General features: G+C 40.1%; 1 long non-coding RNA gene across 1 annotated transcript in view; it reads right to left on the bottom strand.

Moving 5' to 3' along the window:
* LOC149133433 (uncharacterized) overlaps positions 1 to 17,371 on the bottom strand; it is a 29,971-nt gene extending 12,600 nt beyond the window's left edge. The window contains exon 1 of the long non-coding RNA XR_016243319.1: positions 16,532 to 17,371. This is a non-coding gene — a long non-coding RNA (uncharacterized LOC149133433). The remainder of the gene's footprint in view (positions 1 to 16,531) is intronic.
* Positions 17,372 to 20,235: the final 2,864 nt, after the last annotated feature.

The following is a 20,235-nucleotide window of genomic DNA, read 5'->3' as shown; positions in this document are numbered from 1 at the left end:
AGACTTTCCTTATCACCCTTATTATGAAGCAAATGGTATTCGACTCTTTCCACTGCGGAGATATTTTACCCTGCTTCAGATAGCAATTGAAACGTAGAACGAGGATTTTCCACAGCCCTTCTCCTCCACTCCATAACATCTTCGTTGCTATTCTGTCTTTTGCTCCAGCTTTATCTGCTTTCATCACTGACTAGAATAGGTGGTACTTCTTCGAACATTGAAGACGGTGGAGGATCGATTCTCACTGATGATTTTAAAATGTTGGCGTTGAAGGATTTGCATGCCTCTTCCATCTTCACTCCGTTTTCAAGCACTGTCACATCTGATCTACAAAGTGCCATCTTTCTCTTGCATCTTCCTAGACTTTTCCATGCTTCTGCAGCCTGCATCAGTTTCTTCAATCTATAATTATCAAACTCATTTCCCAGATGTCTTATCGCTTTGCAATATATATATATATTGGAACGAAAAAATAATAATAAGGCAGAATGCTAAACCTGTGTCACGCTGAATCTCCTTGCTCAGTCACTTGCAAGTTAATTTCATGAGCAAGCTGTTCCGTTGATCGGATCAGCTGGAACCCTCGTCGTCGCAACCGACGGAGTGCTCCTATATATATATATATATATATATATATATATCTTAGATATCTTAGATAATAAAACGTATGGTATATACTTGGTAGTTCACCGGTAAAGCACGTTCGCTTTCACAGTGTTTGTTGTGTATTTGATTTATCAGAGAGTTGGAAAATGGAAGATACGAGTATTTTTATTAATCTCTATACAAAACGAGAAGATACCTTGTGGGACAGTCGTCTTATTATCATCTGAAGAGACACATGCTCCGACGGATGCTCCTAATTCAGTTAAGTATCCCTCCCGTGAGGGATCGATGCTAGATGGGTCGAAACAATTGTAGTGATTGATAAAAATTCTCGAATTTTCCATCTTCCGTCTCTCTCCCTCTCTATACACACACGCACACACACACACACACACACACACACACACACACATACACACACACACACACTATTGACAGTTAGATAGGCAATTAGACAGGCAGAGAGACAAGTAGATAGATAAATCGATTCATAGATAGATAGATTGAAAGACAGATAGTTATACTCACTTACACACACACATGATACGAGTCGCGTCAAGAAGTTTTATGAATTGATTGATAGACATCGACAAAATAATTTACCCAATTCGCCATAATAAATAGTCTCGTCGTCATTACAGGCATTGACATAATAATATACTTACTGCTATAAATAATAAGGAAACACCTCTCAAATTATATCCCACCCTATTGTAACAAGTGACATTCGATAATGTCGTCTAGAAAGTATATATATATGCGCGCGTACGTACACACACACGCACACACATATACGAGAGTGGGCTGGAAAGTTCCTAGACTGACTGTGGAGTGATGCTAGAGTTGTGAAATCTTGGACGCATTAATTCCAACCCTTTTTAGTAACAGCTGCATTCTTTCCGAATAAACTGACATCTGACTGTTCAAAGAAGTCTTCAAATGTAACTAGAAGCGACTTCTGTTGAAGAAGGACAAAATTTGGTATCGTGTTGTTAACAAGTACTTACAGATAAAGTGTTTAGCCTCCAACTACATCATACTGAAATAGTCACTACTTTAGGCGGTGACACCCCAGCTTTATCAAAGGTGCAAAAGCGGTAGCTAAATTTAAGAGGACAAAGGACAGTCTTGAAGATGACCCAATGTCACCGGGGAAAACATTGGTCATGTTCACCCCATAGTGATGGTTGACTGGTGATTGACTATAAATCAACAAGCCAGTGTTATAAGCATATTCAGTGTGAAAGTTGAGAATATCGCGCACAATGAACTTGACAAGACGAAGGCTTCTTCTTCGTGGATTCCACACCATCTTATACATGATCAAAAACGCTCCAGGCTGACCACATCATGGAAGAATCTGACATTCTTTGAGACAGAACCAGGTGGTTTCCTTGAACGTTTCCTAACCCAGGATGAGTGTTGGCTTCGTCACTTTGAGCCAGAGACTAAGCGATAATATATGCAGTGGAAACATCCGTCATCACCTGCAAGGAAGGTGATAACCTCCGATTTTTTAAATTTTGGAATGCAAAAGGCATTGTGTCTATTAATTATCTTCAAAAAAGGCCTACGCCATCAGTGGAGAGTACTATGTCAACTTGCTGAGACAGTTACGAAAGGTTTTCAAGATGAAACACCCTGGGAAACTGTCGAAACAGGCTTTATCGGGACAATGCTCCAGCACACAAGTCTTTGTTTCAACTGCATGTGTGTGTGACTGTACATTTGAAATGGTTGATCACTCTCCCTCTGATCCTGGTTTGGTCCCATCTGACTATGATTTATTCCCAAGCAAGAAAAGAACATGTATGATAATAGCGATGTAATGTATTGTTACACAAAGTAGGAATAAACTTGTGACAAAATATCGATGAAACATTTATAAAATTATGTAACAAAACTATGCATATATATTTCGTCTTGTATTTCGTGTGCATAATGCCTCTCCCAAGGTTTAATTGTATGCATATATATACACACATAAATGCATACACGTATATATATTCATACATACACTTGCATGCATGCACATATGTGTGTGTGTGTGCATGCGTGCGTGTATATACCTGTATGTATATATTCATATGTGTATGCATATAGATATTTATGTATATGCATGAACCTGAAACCACGTGGTTAGAACGAAAACTTCCTAACATACAGTCACGACTATTTTTGCATGCAAAGAAAGACATACGTAAAAATATGTCCTTCGTATATACAGATAGAATTGGTTATATATATATATATATATATATATATATATATATATATATATATATATATATATATATATATACACACACACGCACACACACACATACATATATATATGTATGTACGCATGTGTGTATAAATATCTATGTATAAATATTTTTATGTATCTTATATATATATATATATCACCCTTCATATACAGACATACATTTATAATCGTACATAAAACGATACCTATATATACATGTCTGTGCGTGTGTTTGTGTGTGTGTGTATGTGTGTGTGTTTGTGTGTGTGTGTAGATATACGTTCACATGCACATACTCCATACACAAACATAAAGACGTAAGAACAGGCATGCGCACATATATTCGGTTAAGTGATCGATGGAAATCCCATTAAGGCATTAAATAGGTTAGCGTATATTCTGTCTTTAGAAGAATATGAGCAGCGGTCATGATACCCGCTTTTACTAAGGAAGGAAGATATATTTGCGAAATTTCATTCCATGTATCAAGACCACTTTATGATTAGAGGTGTGAAGTAAAAGCCAGAGTTAAGATGTTAGTAAGGAAATGGATCAAGATACAGCCAGATCAATATCAGATACATTTATAGCTTGATTAAAAGATGGCGAAGGTGTTCTGAATTATGATAAAGTGATGAGGATGTTCATAGCGAAGGCCTTCTTCACCCCATTATATCTGTGTGTAGGAAACTTTTCCGCTTGATTAGGATATATAAAATATCTAATATTGGCGTTTCCTATAGACTAATTATTGTTGATGGAGGTCATCACCATTTTCCTCGAATTCGGATTTTGCCATGGATTACGTGATATCTCGTATTGTCAGCGTGATATCGTCTTATCTTTTACTTCTTTCAGTTTTTTGACCACGGCCATGCTGGAGCGCCATCTTGAAGGGTTTTATTCGAACATATATATATATATATATACATACATATATATGTGTTTGTGTGTGTGTGTGTGTGTGTGTGTGTGTGTGTGTGTGTGTGTGTGTGTGTGTATGTGTGTGTGTATGCCCTTTTTAGTCGATTGCTTTTGCTGATCTAAGTTACGAAGACCGGTCGTTACGTTGCTAATTAATATTTGTTTGGTAATCGAGAAATTCCGATTGTTTTTCATTGTTTAACTAATTTAGAATATTTTGTTATAATTTTGTGACATACATTTATACAAGAAATCTTATATTACGTTATATAAGTTCAATTCAGAGACACAACTTACCTATACCTCTAGATGACACAATTTCTGTCATCCTCAATCTTAGACGGAAAACTGAAATATTAAATTTCCAAACTTCTCACGTCAGTACAAGCAGAGCACTGGTTCTCAGCCATATCTTACCTACGGAACTCTTTGATTACTATTTTACTCTGGTGGACCCTCATCGTCACTAGTTTAAAAGCTAAATTTATAGGTACTTCTTTCAAAATTTCTATTTTACTTTTCACACATTAACTTGTGTAGGTTGAACTATGGAAAACGGTAGAGAAAGAAGCTGAGCTGATTCTTGCAATAATTACATCTAAAGCAAAACTTTTTCATGGACCCTTAATACACGACTGTGGATCCCTAATTTACTATTTTGCTAGCGTAGAGTCCCCAAAATCTTATATGGACCCCTGTTGAGAACCAGCGCTCTAGAGCATCAGATAAAACCTCTCTCAGCATTTTTTCCAACTCTCAGAATTAAAATTCTACCGAGTTCAACCTTGCTTGTCATTATTTCGGGGTCGATAAATATGTATCAGTTTAGGGCTCTGGAACTGTAAAAGTGGCGTATCGGATACCTTGTTGTATTTGTTCCTTTTTCGAATGATTAGAGTCTAAATTCTGTCATAGTCAACTTAAGGAGCTGACTTAATCCGTCGCCCTGTGTAACATTACTGTCTAGACTTTGGAGGCTTTCAGTGCAGATGTATCTCTTTTAAGCATTCATACTCGGTTTCCGGTTTGAGAATATTTTCTCATACCTTCTCATTTTCCGCGGACTCCCTGCAAAGGACTACGAGCACAGCTTTTCCTCCTGATCACAACGGAAAAAAATACCGTAATATCATCTGGATTAATTATTGTTCATGAAGTTTATCAACGTTTTCCTCGGATTCAGAAATATCTATTGATTACATGATATTTTGTATTGTGGTTTGTTGGCGTGGTAAAGTTAAAACCATCGTTGATTAGAAATTAACTGGGTGTAGTTGTAGATATAATAGAGAATGTTAAGTGATGTTTCCTTGATAATTAAGGGATTCACATTTAGTAGGTGTTATTATTTTATGATTTTAGAATATTTTGTTATGTTTTTCCATCGTATATTTATATGATATTTTTTTATACAGTAGAGGTGATTATAAGACCAGAATTCAAATGGTTTTAAAAGGTAACGCTATCACCTTCAGCTGCATACCAATTCAGGAAGTTTGTTTGAATTAGTTCACTTTGAAAACGTCGTAATTGATGGACCCTTGATGAAATTTCAGCTACTTGAATGCTGTAGTAGAAACGTATGTTGGTCATTGTTATATATGGTGAGGAAAAGTTTTTAATAAAGATGTTCTGGATGTGAATAAATCTACACTCTCCTCTTGGTTTTCAATTTTATATATATATATATATATATATATATATATATATATATATATATATATATATATATATATATATAAAAATCAAAGGTAGAACAGAGAGAATACAACAAACGGAAACGGTCAAAACACAACATGCGGAAGATGCATGAAAACGGCAAACAGGACTAAACAATATACACGGATCATTCGCTGCCAATTGCTTCTTCTGTCAGAGTCCGGAATGTCATCGTAGATTCGCCCACTTATCTCCGATAGTACTGGAAACCGGCTGGGTCAGGGGCTTAAGCTAAAGGCAAGGCAAACGAATGAACATATACGAAACAAATAAGTATATAATAGAAAGGGTCTTTCGACAATCAGACGATCGTAACATATGCAATATACATATGCAATTATACATATACATATAGAATGGACAAATGCCTTTCGCCTATACAAAAAAAAAAGGAAAATAATTATGCAGTTACAACAAAAATAAAACAAAGTAAAAAGGGTCTTTCCACTATCAGACGTGTGTCGTAATCTAGTGAGCTATATATATATATATATATATATATATATATATATATATATATATATATATACATACACCCACATATTCTCATACAGACACACGCATATATTGATATACACATACACGTATATATATTTATACTATATACATATGTCTGTGTCTATATATATATATATATATATATATATATATATATACACAAGTTAATATCGAACAGTAAAAATGAATGTTCAATACCGCAATGCTGGATGAATATTCTTTACTTGTGGATCAAAGAAGGCTATCATTGGTTTCATATTAAGAATACATACACACACACACACACACACACACACACACACACACACACACACACACACACACACACACACACACACACACACATATAAAACTTAGATAACTTGTTTCGACCAAAGATTGGTCCAGGTCATGTCTAACTCAATAGCACCTCTTGTTAGGATTAACTAAATCCTTTTCAAGTCAAGTTTTGTAGTATCATAGTCCATTGGAGTAGGGATTTCTTGTTGAGTGAGTTGTATCCAGCTATAGGTGGCTTATCTGCTAATCTTTGGAGATATTTGTCCAGATTCCGTTTAAACGTGATGTGACCGTTTTCCTCTTTGATCTCTTTCGGGACAATGTTAAATAGGCCAGGGCCTGTTGAGGAAAAGAAATTGCGCTGCAGAGTATTTATGTGTTGCGATCTTGGTCCTAGCCTTGGGTGAATTTTGAAGCTAATGTTGAGGTCACTTGGGCAATGCTGGTGGTATATTCTCCACATCGTGCAAATGATGTATCGCTCACAGCGGTGCTGGAGAGAATAGAGTTTTAATGCTTTAAGGCGGTCCTAATGATCGAAGCATTAAAACACTTACCTATGAGTATAAAAACTGTGTACACACACACACACACACACACACACACAAACACAAATACACACACTCACACACGCACACACACACACATACACCCACACACCCAACCACACATATATAAATCTATATGCCTGTCTATATATCTGTATAAATAAATATAATGATAGAAATATATTATGCTTGATGAATTATTCAACTTTCTCGAAATGATATCAATTATCATAATCACACAATTAGCGCCGATATTGTCTCTGTGCTTTCTTCTCTCCTTCTCTCTCAATATGTTGCTCGTTTCGTGTCTCTGCGTGATATGAGGAATCTGAACTTTGGCAGACTAATTAAATATTTTACGTATTTAATAGGTTAGCGTGTTATACTTAAGATTTCAGATTGGCCTATATCTGAATGAACTCCACTATATGTAAATATATATATGTATACACGTACATATGTATATATGTGTAGCTGTGTTTGTCCGCCACCGCTACTTGACAACCGGCGTAGTTAGATTGTTTCCCCTTGAACTAGCGGTTCAGCAATAGAGAGCAATGGAATAAGCACAAAACTCTTAAAATGAATACCAGGATCGATTTATTCGACTAAACTCACCCTCCTCCCCTCCCATCCGCCTCCTCCTCCTCCTCATCCCCATGGCCTAGTCTGCTCCTAACAAGACTAATCTTCAGCTTGGTATAGTTCTATACCGACGAAGGTACAAGCGCCAAATGCTAAAGTGTTCAGAAGCGTAAGACGTAACTCGAAAACAAACGAGTGTCTTAACATCGCGTAAGATGCAATATCTTCACTCAATTTAACATGACGTCTGTCTCTGAAACGCTCAGACTTTCATAAGTATTCAATTGATGAGAGAATCTAATGGTGTGTTTTTACTTAATTATGTTTGTAATTCGTGACTAGCTCTTAATCACCTCAGTCTGATAAATGAATGACTTAAAACTACTTTTTATACAAGTTGAAAACATAGATAATAAGAGATTGTAAACAAGATTAGGATGAGAAACCTACACGATACAAACGTATTGTCAATGTTTCATATAAGATCTCCCTCTTATATGTATATCCTTGTTGCCTCTCTTTCTATACACACACATATTAAAAGAGGTGCCTGTACACACACACATATATTCTATATCTGACACACACACATATGTGTCGGATATATATTCTACACATGTGTATGTGTGTGTATATATATATATATATATATATATATATATATATATATATATATATATGTATGTATGTATGTATGTATGTATGTATGTATGTATGTATGTCTCTCTCTCTCTCTCTCTCTCTCTCTCTATCTATATATCTATCTTTCTATCTATCTATCTATCTATCTATCTATCTATCTATCTATCTATCTATCTACTGGCGCAGGAGTGGCTGTGTAGTAAAAAGTTTGCCTTGGGAAGTAAACATTATATACCACACATGATTCCGTGTTCAGTCCCACTGCGTGACACTTGGGATATGTGTTTTCTGCTATAGCAACGGGCAACCAAAAGCCTTGGGGGTGAGTAGACGGAAATAGAAAAAAAAGACTTTCGTTTGTTTGTTTATTTTTTTTGTCTTTGTTGCCGTATACATTCGCTAGCTTTCTTACAAGGGGTCTAATGCTCTTAGCATAGACTTTTTTGGGGCCAACCAGATCGAACCATCTCAAGTGTAACTGTCCGAAATAGTCGTGACTTCTGGGATTTGACTGATGAAAGAAAGCCACGAATGACCCGTCTTTTTGCCTGTCCTTCTAATTGTTGTTTCTCTTGTCTGCCTTTGTATCGTCTATCTGTCCTAATATTTTAATGTCTTTTATTGCATTTTTGCTCCATTTATATATATATATATACATATATATATATATATATATATATATATATATATATATATATATATATATATATATATATATATATATATATATATACACACATCTATCTATCTATCTATCTATCTATCTATCTATCTATCTATCTATCTATCTATCTATCTATCTATCTATCTGTGTGTCTTTGTGTTTGTCCCTCACTACCGGTTGACAACCCTTGCTGGTTTGTTTAGGTAACTTAACGGTTCAGCAATGGAAATCAGTAGAATAAGTATCAAACTTTAAAAATATCTACTGGGGGTAAATTGTGCGAGTAAACTCTTGAAAGCAGTGCTACAGCACGACAGCAGTCCGCACAGCTGCTCTCATTAGATTTTTCCTTTTTATTTTTCCTTGTTTCAGTCATTAGACTGTAGCCATGCTACGGCACTACATTAAGAAATTTTAGTCGAATGAATAGACCCAAATTCAACACTGGGTGTCAAAGCACATTTAAATGTCATAGACCAGCCGAAATAACACGACCCAGATCAAGTTCAGGAATGGAAAAATGCAGATATTTCGACATTATCGTGGCTTATGAATACCACACACCAGAATCGAACCAAAACGAATCACTCTCCTGGTCTACGACTTATGTATAATTAGAAGGAAGACAATTTGCTGATGTGTCACGGCTAAGCACATGTGAAAGAAAATTAGATTACGAATTAAAAGTAGCTCTGGTAATGTGAACCGTATCGATCGAACAGACATAGTGTATATGTTTTATTTATAAGCAGACTTGCTGCGGGGTAGCGTCTGGAGTGGCTCCCTGGACAACACTGAGTGTTAAAGAATACTTGAATGTTATAGACCATGGGGCGTATTCGTTCCGGTTCGATTCAGGTGCATGATATTGATAAGACGCAATAATGGCGAAATATCGGCACCTACCACTCCTGAATTCGATTGGGGGTGAGTAATTTCGGCTAGTCTAGGACATTCGGACGTTATCCTGGGCTAGCCTGCAGCAAATCGTCTTATAAACAAAACACACTATATATATGTGTGTGATCTATAATGCTTATATATCACGGGCTTCTTTCAGTTTCCATCCACCAAATCAACTCACAAGGCTTTAGTCGGGATCACTTGCTTATGATGCCCCGCAGTGGGATTGAAACTGGAACCATGTGGTTGAGAAGCAAATTTCTTACCAATCAGCTACGTCTGATATATATATATATATATATATATATATATATATTAAACGATGTATATAATATCATAGATCCATTTCAGCCGATGTTGCCACTTGGTTTCGCAATAGGTATTAAATAAGCGGATATTAGATACCAGCACGTGGCATTAACCATGCTGTTATCTAATATCCGGTTATTTAATACCCAGTGCGAAACGGATTGGTAAGATTGGCTGAAGTGGATCTATAATATTGTAAATTGATTATACAAGTGCATATTCTTTATGACTTATGGATTCTTAGAAGATTTTATGCTTATACATACATACATACACATATACATACATACACATATACATACATAAAAACATACATACATAAATACAGACAGACAGACATATACATACACACATACATATACGTATGTATGTATACATATACATGCATACACATACACACACACATACACATATATACATACAGGATACCTCAGAGTAATGGACAATTGACCATGGGTATATACTAGAAATTTTCTTTAATGAATGTCCTTATTCCAGTCCCAGGCACTCGCGTTAATAATATGTCGTTTCATTATGAAACACACACATACACTTGCACACACACACACACACACACACACACACACACACACACACACACACACACACACACACACACACACACACACACACACACACACACTGTGTATCTTTTATCTTTTTACTTGTTTCAGTCATTAAACTGCAACCATGCTGGAGCACCACCTTGAATGGTTTAGTCAATCGAATAGACCCTGTTTTTTTATTTTTAAGTCTGATAGTTTCGTCGAACCGTTAAATCACGGGGACGTAAACAAACCGATACCATTCTTCAAGCATTGATGGGGGACAAAGAGGAACATATCTATCTATCTATCTATCTATCTATCTATCTATCTATCTATCTATCTATCTATCTATCTATCTATCAGAAGGACGTGCTGCCACATCGGCTGCAGAGGTAAATGTTTATTTGACCTTTTATTGCCCATATTTTGTTGGAATTTTTGTATATAAGGTGTGTGAAGCACCAAACTTTCTTTTTATTGTGTTTTCAAGGTAGGAATTGGCCCTTTAGGGGCAGTTTCAACCTTTTTAAAATTATATATTTTCTTCTCGACATTGAAAAATGTCGAGAAACATAGTCATAGAACGCTGGACAGAAACTTTGATGAACGAACATTTTCCTAGACTTGAGACGCTAGGAGAACAAAAAAATAAATCATGCACGCGCACACACACCAAAGCAATAACAGACATCGAGAAAAAGAATGAAGCAACAGATTCTAAAGTCAAAGCTGTCAACGTCATCGATACTGTTAAAAGCCCTGTCACCACCAACAACACCAACAACAAAAACAAAACTGTAACCAAGGTTACAAAACCATGCGTAAAAACCGTCACAAATATCTCTGACGTAAGCACCTTTGCTGCTGACGCCATCATCACCACCACCACCAACAACAACGATAACAACAACAACAAAAGTAGCAGCAGCAGCAGCAACAGTTCAACTCAACCTTTACTCTCTTCACAAACAGCAAGCGAAAGAGAGGAAGGAAAAATGAACAGAAGCCACAACACCACAACCACCACCACCACCAACAACAACAACAAAAACTTTGCAGATATGCTAAAACAAAAAAAAGAAACTTTACATTTTACAAACAAAGAACTTATAGAAACCAGGTCCCTTTTTTCTACGTCCGGACAAAATTTAATTTTACATACCCCAAAAGAAGTGAGAGAAGACGTAGAAAAAAAAGAACCATCATTTACAAAATAATAAGAAAAAGTAAAAAAATTAACAAATCCAATTACAAAAACAGAAATTGAGAAATGTGCCAAAAAATCATGAAAATTAAAGAATATATAAACTAGGGTTTGCAATTTAATACAGTACAATTTCGTTTCAATAATGAAGAAGAGGCGAAATTGTATAGTATGGAAGCCTTACAAAATGATGAACTAATCATGGTCCCATACTACATGGGACAGAGAGTGAGTAGAATAAAAATAAATAATGTACCTCCGGAAATTGAGTCCAAGTGGATTACTTCGGCGATATGTTTTCATTTGAAAACAATAAATGTGTTAGAAACCACTGTTGTTCATAATAACAGCTGGACCGGAAAAAGCATTGAAATTTTGATCCAGATGGATCAAGATTCACTGGAAAAGTTGCCGAATGTGATTCACTTGGAAAATGGACAAAGCCTCTATGTGGTGGCGGAGGGTAAAAAACCGCGTTGCTACCTCTGCGGAAGCCAAGAACACCTAATTTCAAAGTGCGTTTTGGCACAAAAAAAGAAACAAGAACAGTTACAACCAAAACAAAAAATAAATAAAAAACAACCTTTGCTACCAACACCACCAAACCCACAAGTGATCATCAACAAAGTAAACCAAACGACATCACCATCAACACCAAGAAAAGAAACAACACCACCACAATCAACTCCAACACCAAAACCAATTAGGGAAACAACACCACCACCAACATCAAAAGATAGACCAACACCAATACCAAGAACAACAACGAAGAAAACAAACATCAACGAAGAAAAAACAAATGCAAAACCTAAATACCCAACAACACACACACCACACAATACAGGCATAGAACCTGATGCCTTGCCCTTACCCCCCTCTGATCTGTCGGACTTTTCGTCAAACGATGACAGTCCAGTGGAATGGCAGATAGCCACAGGGGGTAAGAGAAAAAGATTAAAAAAGACAAAACCAAGCACAAGCAAAGCAGGGAGGTACACAAACCCTGAAAGCCCCTTACACAACCAAACTAACACCAACACTAACACCACAAAAACGCATACAATGCTCTCGGCCATAAACACAAAAGACATAAAATTAATGGAGTATATTGCATATCACACAAACATATGTGAAGATGACATGAAAACAAACAATCATCCAAGAACAACACCACCAGAACATATAAAAATATTACATTTGACACCAACACAGCACCACACACTCAAATCCCTCTATCCAAATGCGGTAGGGGGTTTCCAAAAATACCTCTCTAAAAAATTATACAAAGACTTACTCCTAGACACTTCTAAGGAGGAACAGTGTAAAACTGTCGAAATGAGTAAGTAACCTTCTCTCTCGACTCTTTACACTTTTCGACTAAATTATGCTTAAAATAGGTTGTGTAAATGTACGTGGCTTGGCGTCAGCTTGGAAGCAAGGATATCTTCTAAATGACATCAGGTCACAGAACATAGAAATAATAGCTATCAGTGAAACCAGACTCAGTAACCCGCGGACCCTCAAGTCCATGTTTGGCGGACAATTCGACATTTATTTTTCTCCCTGTCTGCCAAACATGGGTGGTGGTGGTACCGCGGTGTTTTTTCGAAAGAGTCTGAACCTAAAAGTAAGGCCAATATTCCTAGACCCGGAGGGTAGGCTGGTTGTCGTGGACGTCGATGGTACAAACGGATGTGCTTTCCGTCTGATGGCAGTGTATGCACCGTCCTTAACGGGTCGGGCGGATTTCTTTAGACGTCTAGAGTTTTTCCTGGGAACGTCAAGACCTTTACTATTAGTAGGGGACTGGAACGCTACCTTGGACACGCATCTAGACTATGTGGGAATGGATAGGAGTAGAAGGGGATGTAAGTGCCTTAAAGACCTGCTCAGGCGTTTCCATTTGTCTGACAGGTTCCGACTCGACCAACCGAACGTGCCAACGTGGACTTGGACAAACCGCGTCGGATCGTCGAGATCGTATCTAGATAGAGTTCTATGTAGGACAGCGGATAGAGTTAGTGTAGGATGTCCACAATTTAAAATAGTCAGCTACACGGATCACAAATTTGTGACGTGTACGCTCGACTTAGATAAAACACATAGGCAGGGTCCCGGTTACTGGAAACTGAACGCTTCGCTCTTAGCGCGGCAGGTTTACAGGAACCGGATTAACGAATTAATTAAGAGGGCGTTAACAGGAGCCATCGTTAACAACCGATGGTGGTTTGCCCTGAAAATAGCAATTAAATCGGAATCTATTAGGTTTAGTAAAGAACTAGCGATAGATCGAAATAGAATAGAGGGAGACTTAGTCAAGAAACTAGAAGAGGCACTTACAACTGGCAGCGCAACCAACGTTTTGGCAGCGAGGATGGCCCTCGACCAACACCTCAACGCCAAACACGAAGGTTGCGTCGTCAGAGCTAAAATGCGTGCCTTAAGGAACGAAGGGATCGAAGCTGCGCGAGAAGCCCGGGTGGCGGAGGCGCAACGCGGTGACAGAGCCACTATTCGGTCTCTAATTGATGAACAAGGATGCAGTTTACTCGAACCCGAAAGGATGTGTGGGGCCTTTCAACAGCACTTTGCTCGACTGTTTGGTGCGAGCGGTGGGTCGGAACGCAGGATGGACTTCAGTGCCTACCTGACTGGCCTGCCGCGGCTCACGGCGGGAGAAGCAGAGTGTTGTGAGGGTCCCATCACAGCTGCTGAAATAAGGGATGCGATGGCGGGCTGCGCGAGGGATAAGTCGCCTGGATTGGATGGTCTACCCTACGAGCTGTATTGCCAAATGCCAGACTTGTTTGGAGACCTCTTGGCATCAGTCTACTGCAACTGGCAACAAAACGGGAGAATTCCCAGTTTCGTGAGCCGAGGTGCAGTGACATTGCTGAAGAAAGACCCAAACAAGGGGAATTTTATAGATAATTTCAGGCCCATCACTCTGCTCAACGCAGATTTGAAAATTTTGGCCAAAGTAATAGCCGAGAGGTTGGCGCTTGTCATCGATAAACTGGTCGACAAGGCGCAAACATGCGCAGTGCCGGGCAGAAGCATCCATGACAACCTCCACCTCATGCGGTACATCATGGACAGGGTAGTTAAGGATCCTGGCATGGGTGGGGCGTTGATCAATTTAGACCAATCTAAAGCCTTCGATAGGGTGGACCATCGATACCTGGCGGCCGTCCTCATGGCGGCTGGCTTTGGTCCCGTTTTCCGCGGTTGGATCGCTGCCTTGTATAGCGGCATCCGATCGGTAATTCGGGTGAACGGTCACCTGTCAAAACCTTTCGACATCAAGCGTTCGGTCCGTCAGGGATGTCCCCTGTCGGCGCTTCTGAATGTATTGACGCTCGAACCACTACTGCGGAAGCTGGCGACACTGAGGGGTATCCCACGGGAGCTGGGTTGCGGGACGAGCGTGTCTGCATATGCGGACGATGTCACCGTCATAGTGTCGAGCCAAAAGCACGTCGAGATGCTAAGCGAGACACTTAAAGAATACGAAACAGTGACAGGAGCAAAACTTAACCCGGAAAAGTCGGTGGGTTTGCTACTCGGCACCTGGAGAAGCAAGCCTATACCGTCCAACAGTGACTCCGTAGTGGGACGCTGGACGGACGGACCGGTTAAACTGCTCGGGGTCTGGTTCAATCCGGACCTCCAGATGGATAAGAACTGGGACGAAATCACGAGTAGAGTAATCAAACTCAGCCAAACATGGGCCGAGAGAAAGTTATTTCTAAAAGGTCGGGCGGAGGTGGCTAATGCGTATATCGCATCAGTCATTGATTACCGCCTGACCGTCGTACCTTGTCCCGATGCCACCATCACGAAACTAGAACGCATACTCTTCCGCTTTCTGTGGAAGGGTGGCGTTCCGATGGTGAGGCGATCCATTTGCTGTCAACAACCGTTACATGGAGGACTGGGGATGCCGTGGTTAATGATGCGCAGACATGCGCTGAGACTGCGGCATCTCTGGAACTTCATTGAAGACGGTGAACAGGTGTGGGCGCCGTTTGTGAGGCTCGCCTTCCCGCAGCTCGTCTCACTCACCGAACTGCAAACATGGATCAAAAAGAGACCGAAACTGGGCGATTGGCACCGCGAGTGTCGCCAAGCTCTACAACAGCTCTGCCGTCCGGGATCAAACTTGTGCAACTTACAAACGACCAATGCGTTCTATAGAGGACTAGTGGAGGGGAGGTCCGACGACACTCTCGGGGCAAACCTGGGTGTCGACGAGAAATTCCTAACTCGCCTTTTCAAGACAACGTTCGGGCCGGGGCCTATGGATAATTTCCAGAGATCCCTGGCTTGGCAATGCTATCGGGACGCACTACCAGTTCGAGAGAAGGTCTACAGACACGGTTCGAAAACCACCGGACCGACCTGCCCGAGATGCGGTCAGAGCGACGAAACCGTTCTGCACGCACTCGTGCAGTGTCCAGATATTTCAGAGCTGTGGACCTTCGTCGAACGGCTGCTGTCGCGTGTGGGACGAGCCCGCTTATCGGCCGAGTCTATCGTGAATATTGTTCCGCCACCTTCCTTTAAACGGGAAGGAAAAACGGTTTACGTAACACTGATAGCTATGGCGAAAGAATGTGTGTGGTGGACGCGTTTGAAAGGTTTACAAACAAACACTTTCCTCTCTGGTCAGTCCCTCGTCAACTTTTTCAAGTACCACTTGAAAAGGAGGATGAGGATAGAGAGGAAAGCGTTGTCGAATGAAAGCTTCAATAAAAAATGGGTAAATGTGGAAAAATTGGTGAGTATGAAAGACGACACCATTTTAAGCATTAATTTGTAACAAAAAGAGAAAACGAGAGAAAAGGTACTTACTTTTATGTACATTTTGAACTGCCTGAGGTGACCTTGGTGCTTTTTTGTAGGTTTTTCACTCCAAGGATACACCTAAACTGTAAACAATATTTATTCCCGTTTTTGGGAAGATTTATAATTTTTGTACACCACACACCCCAACGATTACAATCCCTATTGATTTGACTTTTCTTTGTGTGTCCCACCCAGCCCACCTCGAAAATGAAAAACTCTACGCTTGTATTTCGTCCAATTTCTGTGTTCAGCCCTGTGTGGCTATAATAAAATCATATCTATCTATCTATCTATCTATCTATCTATCTATCTATCTATCTATCTATCTATCTATCTATCTATCTATCTATCTCTATGGACGGACGGTAGACGTGTCGGCTCTGTAAGTTTTGCCTTTTTCATGTTTTAAAAAGTTTGTTTGTAAAATTTATTTTATATACAAAGTTGTATAACAACTTGTAGACTCTCTGGTGCAAGTTTTTTGCGACGGAAATCTGCCCTGTGTGGCACATTTCCAGGATATAAAAACCAATCTCGGCTTTCTAGCCATTTTTTTTTGAGACGATGGCGTCTTGTAGCCATGAAAATTTTTGTGAAACGAACGCTGCAGTCTGCAGTGTTTCGTTCGAAAAAGAATTTCCTAGTCTTCCTTCCTCACAGTTAAAGGAGAGAATGGAGAAAAAGAAAGACTCTGCTGCTACAGCAGTCTTGCCTGCCAACGTAACCAGTGACAACAACAACAACAACAACAACAACAACAACAACAACAACAACAACAACAACAGCAGCAGCAGCAGCAGCAACAACAACAAGGACACAAATGTCCTTGCTAACAAAACCACTGTCCTCACCACTGATACCACCACTACTACCACCACAACGAACTTTGCCGAGGCTTTGAAGCCTAGGAAAAGAATTTTGAATATATCGAAAGAGAAATTACTTGCATGCAAAAGCATGCTAAGTAAAAAGGACGTTACAGTCCATCTTCAAACGCCCGCGGACTTTAAGATAAACATCGAAAAAAAAACTATCATCTACAGAACCATTAATTTAAAGACAAAGACAGTGGAAAAATTCACCCAAGAAAATGTTGAGAGATGCTTAAAGCCGATTTGGTCTTACAAGACTTACATAACGAGAGGTTTGAAATTCGGAACGATAGAAGTAAGACTAGACAGCGAGCAGCGAGCGGAGGACCTCTCCACTAAGTCATTACAGCATGAGAACCTGCTCATGATCCCTACGTACCTTGGTCGTAGGGTTACGAAAATAAAAATTTCGAATGTGCCTCCTGAAATTGAGGAAGAATGGCTAGTATCTGCCATATGTCTAGGCATAGAGGAGGAGATAAACATACTAGAAGCATCTGCCGTTTGCAATCAAAACTGGATTGGCCAGGAATTTCAACTCCTGGTACAAATTGATCCAGCAAACTGGGAAAAAATTCCACATAGAATCCAATTAACTGAGGATTCAATTTTTCATGTTTTCGTCGAAGGCAGAAGGCCAGTTTGCTACGTTTGTAGTAGCAAAACTCACCTTCAAAAAACATGCCCAGTAGCCCAGAAGAAAAGGCAACAACAACAACAACAACAACAGAAGCAACTACCAAATACCCCCAACAGAAAAACCTTACTACCAACACCACCAGCAACACAAAAAACAACAACAGAAATATCAGCAATAACCACAACAGAAAAGACAACAGAAACTGCAAAAACAGAAGAAAAAAAAGAAAATTCCAAGACTGCCTCTCCCTCCCCCATATCACATACACCACACATAAATAACAAGCAGCCAACATCAATAAAAACAGCAACACAAACATTCACAGAAACACACACAGACGCACAAAATTTGCCGTTACCTCTTTCTGACTCCTCAGATCTCCCATCATCCGATGAAGAGAGTGGGGAGGAGTGGAAAATAGCTACGAAAGGAAAGAGGAAGCGCAGTAAGAAGAAAACAAAACAAAATGCAAACACAAACAAAGCAGGGAGATTCACATCTCCCGAAAATACTACTAACACCAATAGTAATATAAAAAAAACAATGCTAACAGCAATAGACAGTACAAACACAGAGTTGATGAATTACATCAACTCTAAAACAAACATCACAAATAAAGATATCAAAACCAACAACCACCCACGTACAACACCGCCAAAACACATTAAAATTATTCATGTAACACCAGCATTACACAACACAATAAAATCCCTCTACCCCAACTCGGTAGGGGGATTCAAGAAATATTTGTGCAAGAAATTGTACAATAGCCTCCTTGGTGAAAAATCCAAGGAGGAAACAAAACTTTCTAACGGTAAGTAACACTCTGTTCTTTTGTTTTGTGCTTTAAAGCACACGTATAAATAGAATCATGGTGAAGATTGGTTGTGTGAATGTGCGTGGCTTAGGGTTCCCTTGGAAACAAGGGTACCTCTTAAATGACATCAAGTCACACAATTTGGATATCATAGCCATTAGTGAGACCAGACTCCATGAACCGCGGGCCCTAAAGTCCGTGTTTGGCGGACAGTTTAACATTTATTTTTCTCCCTGTCTGCCGAGGATGGGCGGTAGTGGCACGGCGGTTCTTTTTCGCAAGAGTCTGGATCTCCAAGTAAAGACGATATTTACGGACCCGGAGGGTAGACTGGTTGTCCTAGATGTGGACGGCAGCGATGGAGGCGCTTTTCGGTTGCTGGCAGTTTATGTGCCTCCTTTAACAGGTCGGTCAGACTTCTTTCGACGTCTAGAAGTATTCCTGGGAACGTCTCGTCCCTTACTTTTAGTGGGGGATTGGAATGCTACCTTGGACACGCATCTAGACTACGTGGGGAGTGACAAAACTAGAAGGGGATGCAAAGGCCTCATAGACCTGCTCAGACGCTTCCAGTTGTCTGACAGGTACCGACTCGACCACCCAAATGTGCCAACGTGGACTTGGAGCAACCGCATTGGGTCGTCGAGATCGTATCTAGATAGGATAGTGTGTAGGACAAGAGATAGAGATAGTTTAGGATGTCCACAGTTCCACATAGTCAGCTACACGGATCACAAACTTGTGACGTGTACGCTAGACTTAGATAAGGCACATAGGCAGGGTCCCGGTTACTGGAAACTAAACGCGTCTTTCCCGTCGAGACAGGTTTTCAGAGACCGGATTAGCACGTTAGTAAAGAGGGCTTTGACGGGAGCCATCGTCAACAACAAATGGTGGTTTGCCCTCAAGAGAGCAGTAAGGGCGGAAGCAATAAGGTATAGCAGGGCACTAGCTGTAGAGAGGAACAGAGAAGAGGGGGAGCTAGTGATAAAGTTAGAAGAGGCATTGCGAAGTGGCATCGCATCCGACGTTTTAGCGGCGAGGTTGGCCCTCGACCAACACTTCAATGCTAAACACGAAGGGTGTGCTGTCAGGGCAAGGATGCGTGCTCTGGGGAATGAAGGTGTTGGAGCCGCACGAGAGGCCCGGGTGGCGGAGGCGCAGCGGGGTAACAGAGCCACCATCCGGTCTCTGGTAGACGAACAGGGGCGCGAATTGCTCGAGCCGAGCAAGATGTGCGAGGCGTTTCAGCGGCATTTTGCCCGACTGTTCGGGAGGAGTGGCGAGCGAGAAGGCAGGGTGGACTTTAGTGCCTACCTGCACAGCTTGCCACGACTCTCGGCAAGAGAGGCGGAGTGCTGCGAAGGGGTCATCACGGCGG

This window comes from Octopus bimaculoides, chromosome 10, assembly GCF_046866305.1.
Source record: "Octopus bimaculoides isolate indiv1 chromosome 10, ASM4686630v1, whole genome shotgun sequence".
Taxonomy (NCBI): domain Eukaryota; kingdom Metazoa; phylum Mollusca; class Cephalopoda; order Octopoda; family Octopodidae; genus Octopus; species Octopus bimaculoides.
The sequence above is the reverse complement of the archived record's forward strand: the minus strand, read 5'-3'. Positions and strand labels throughout refer to the sequence as shown.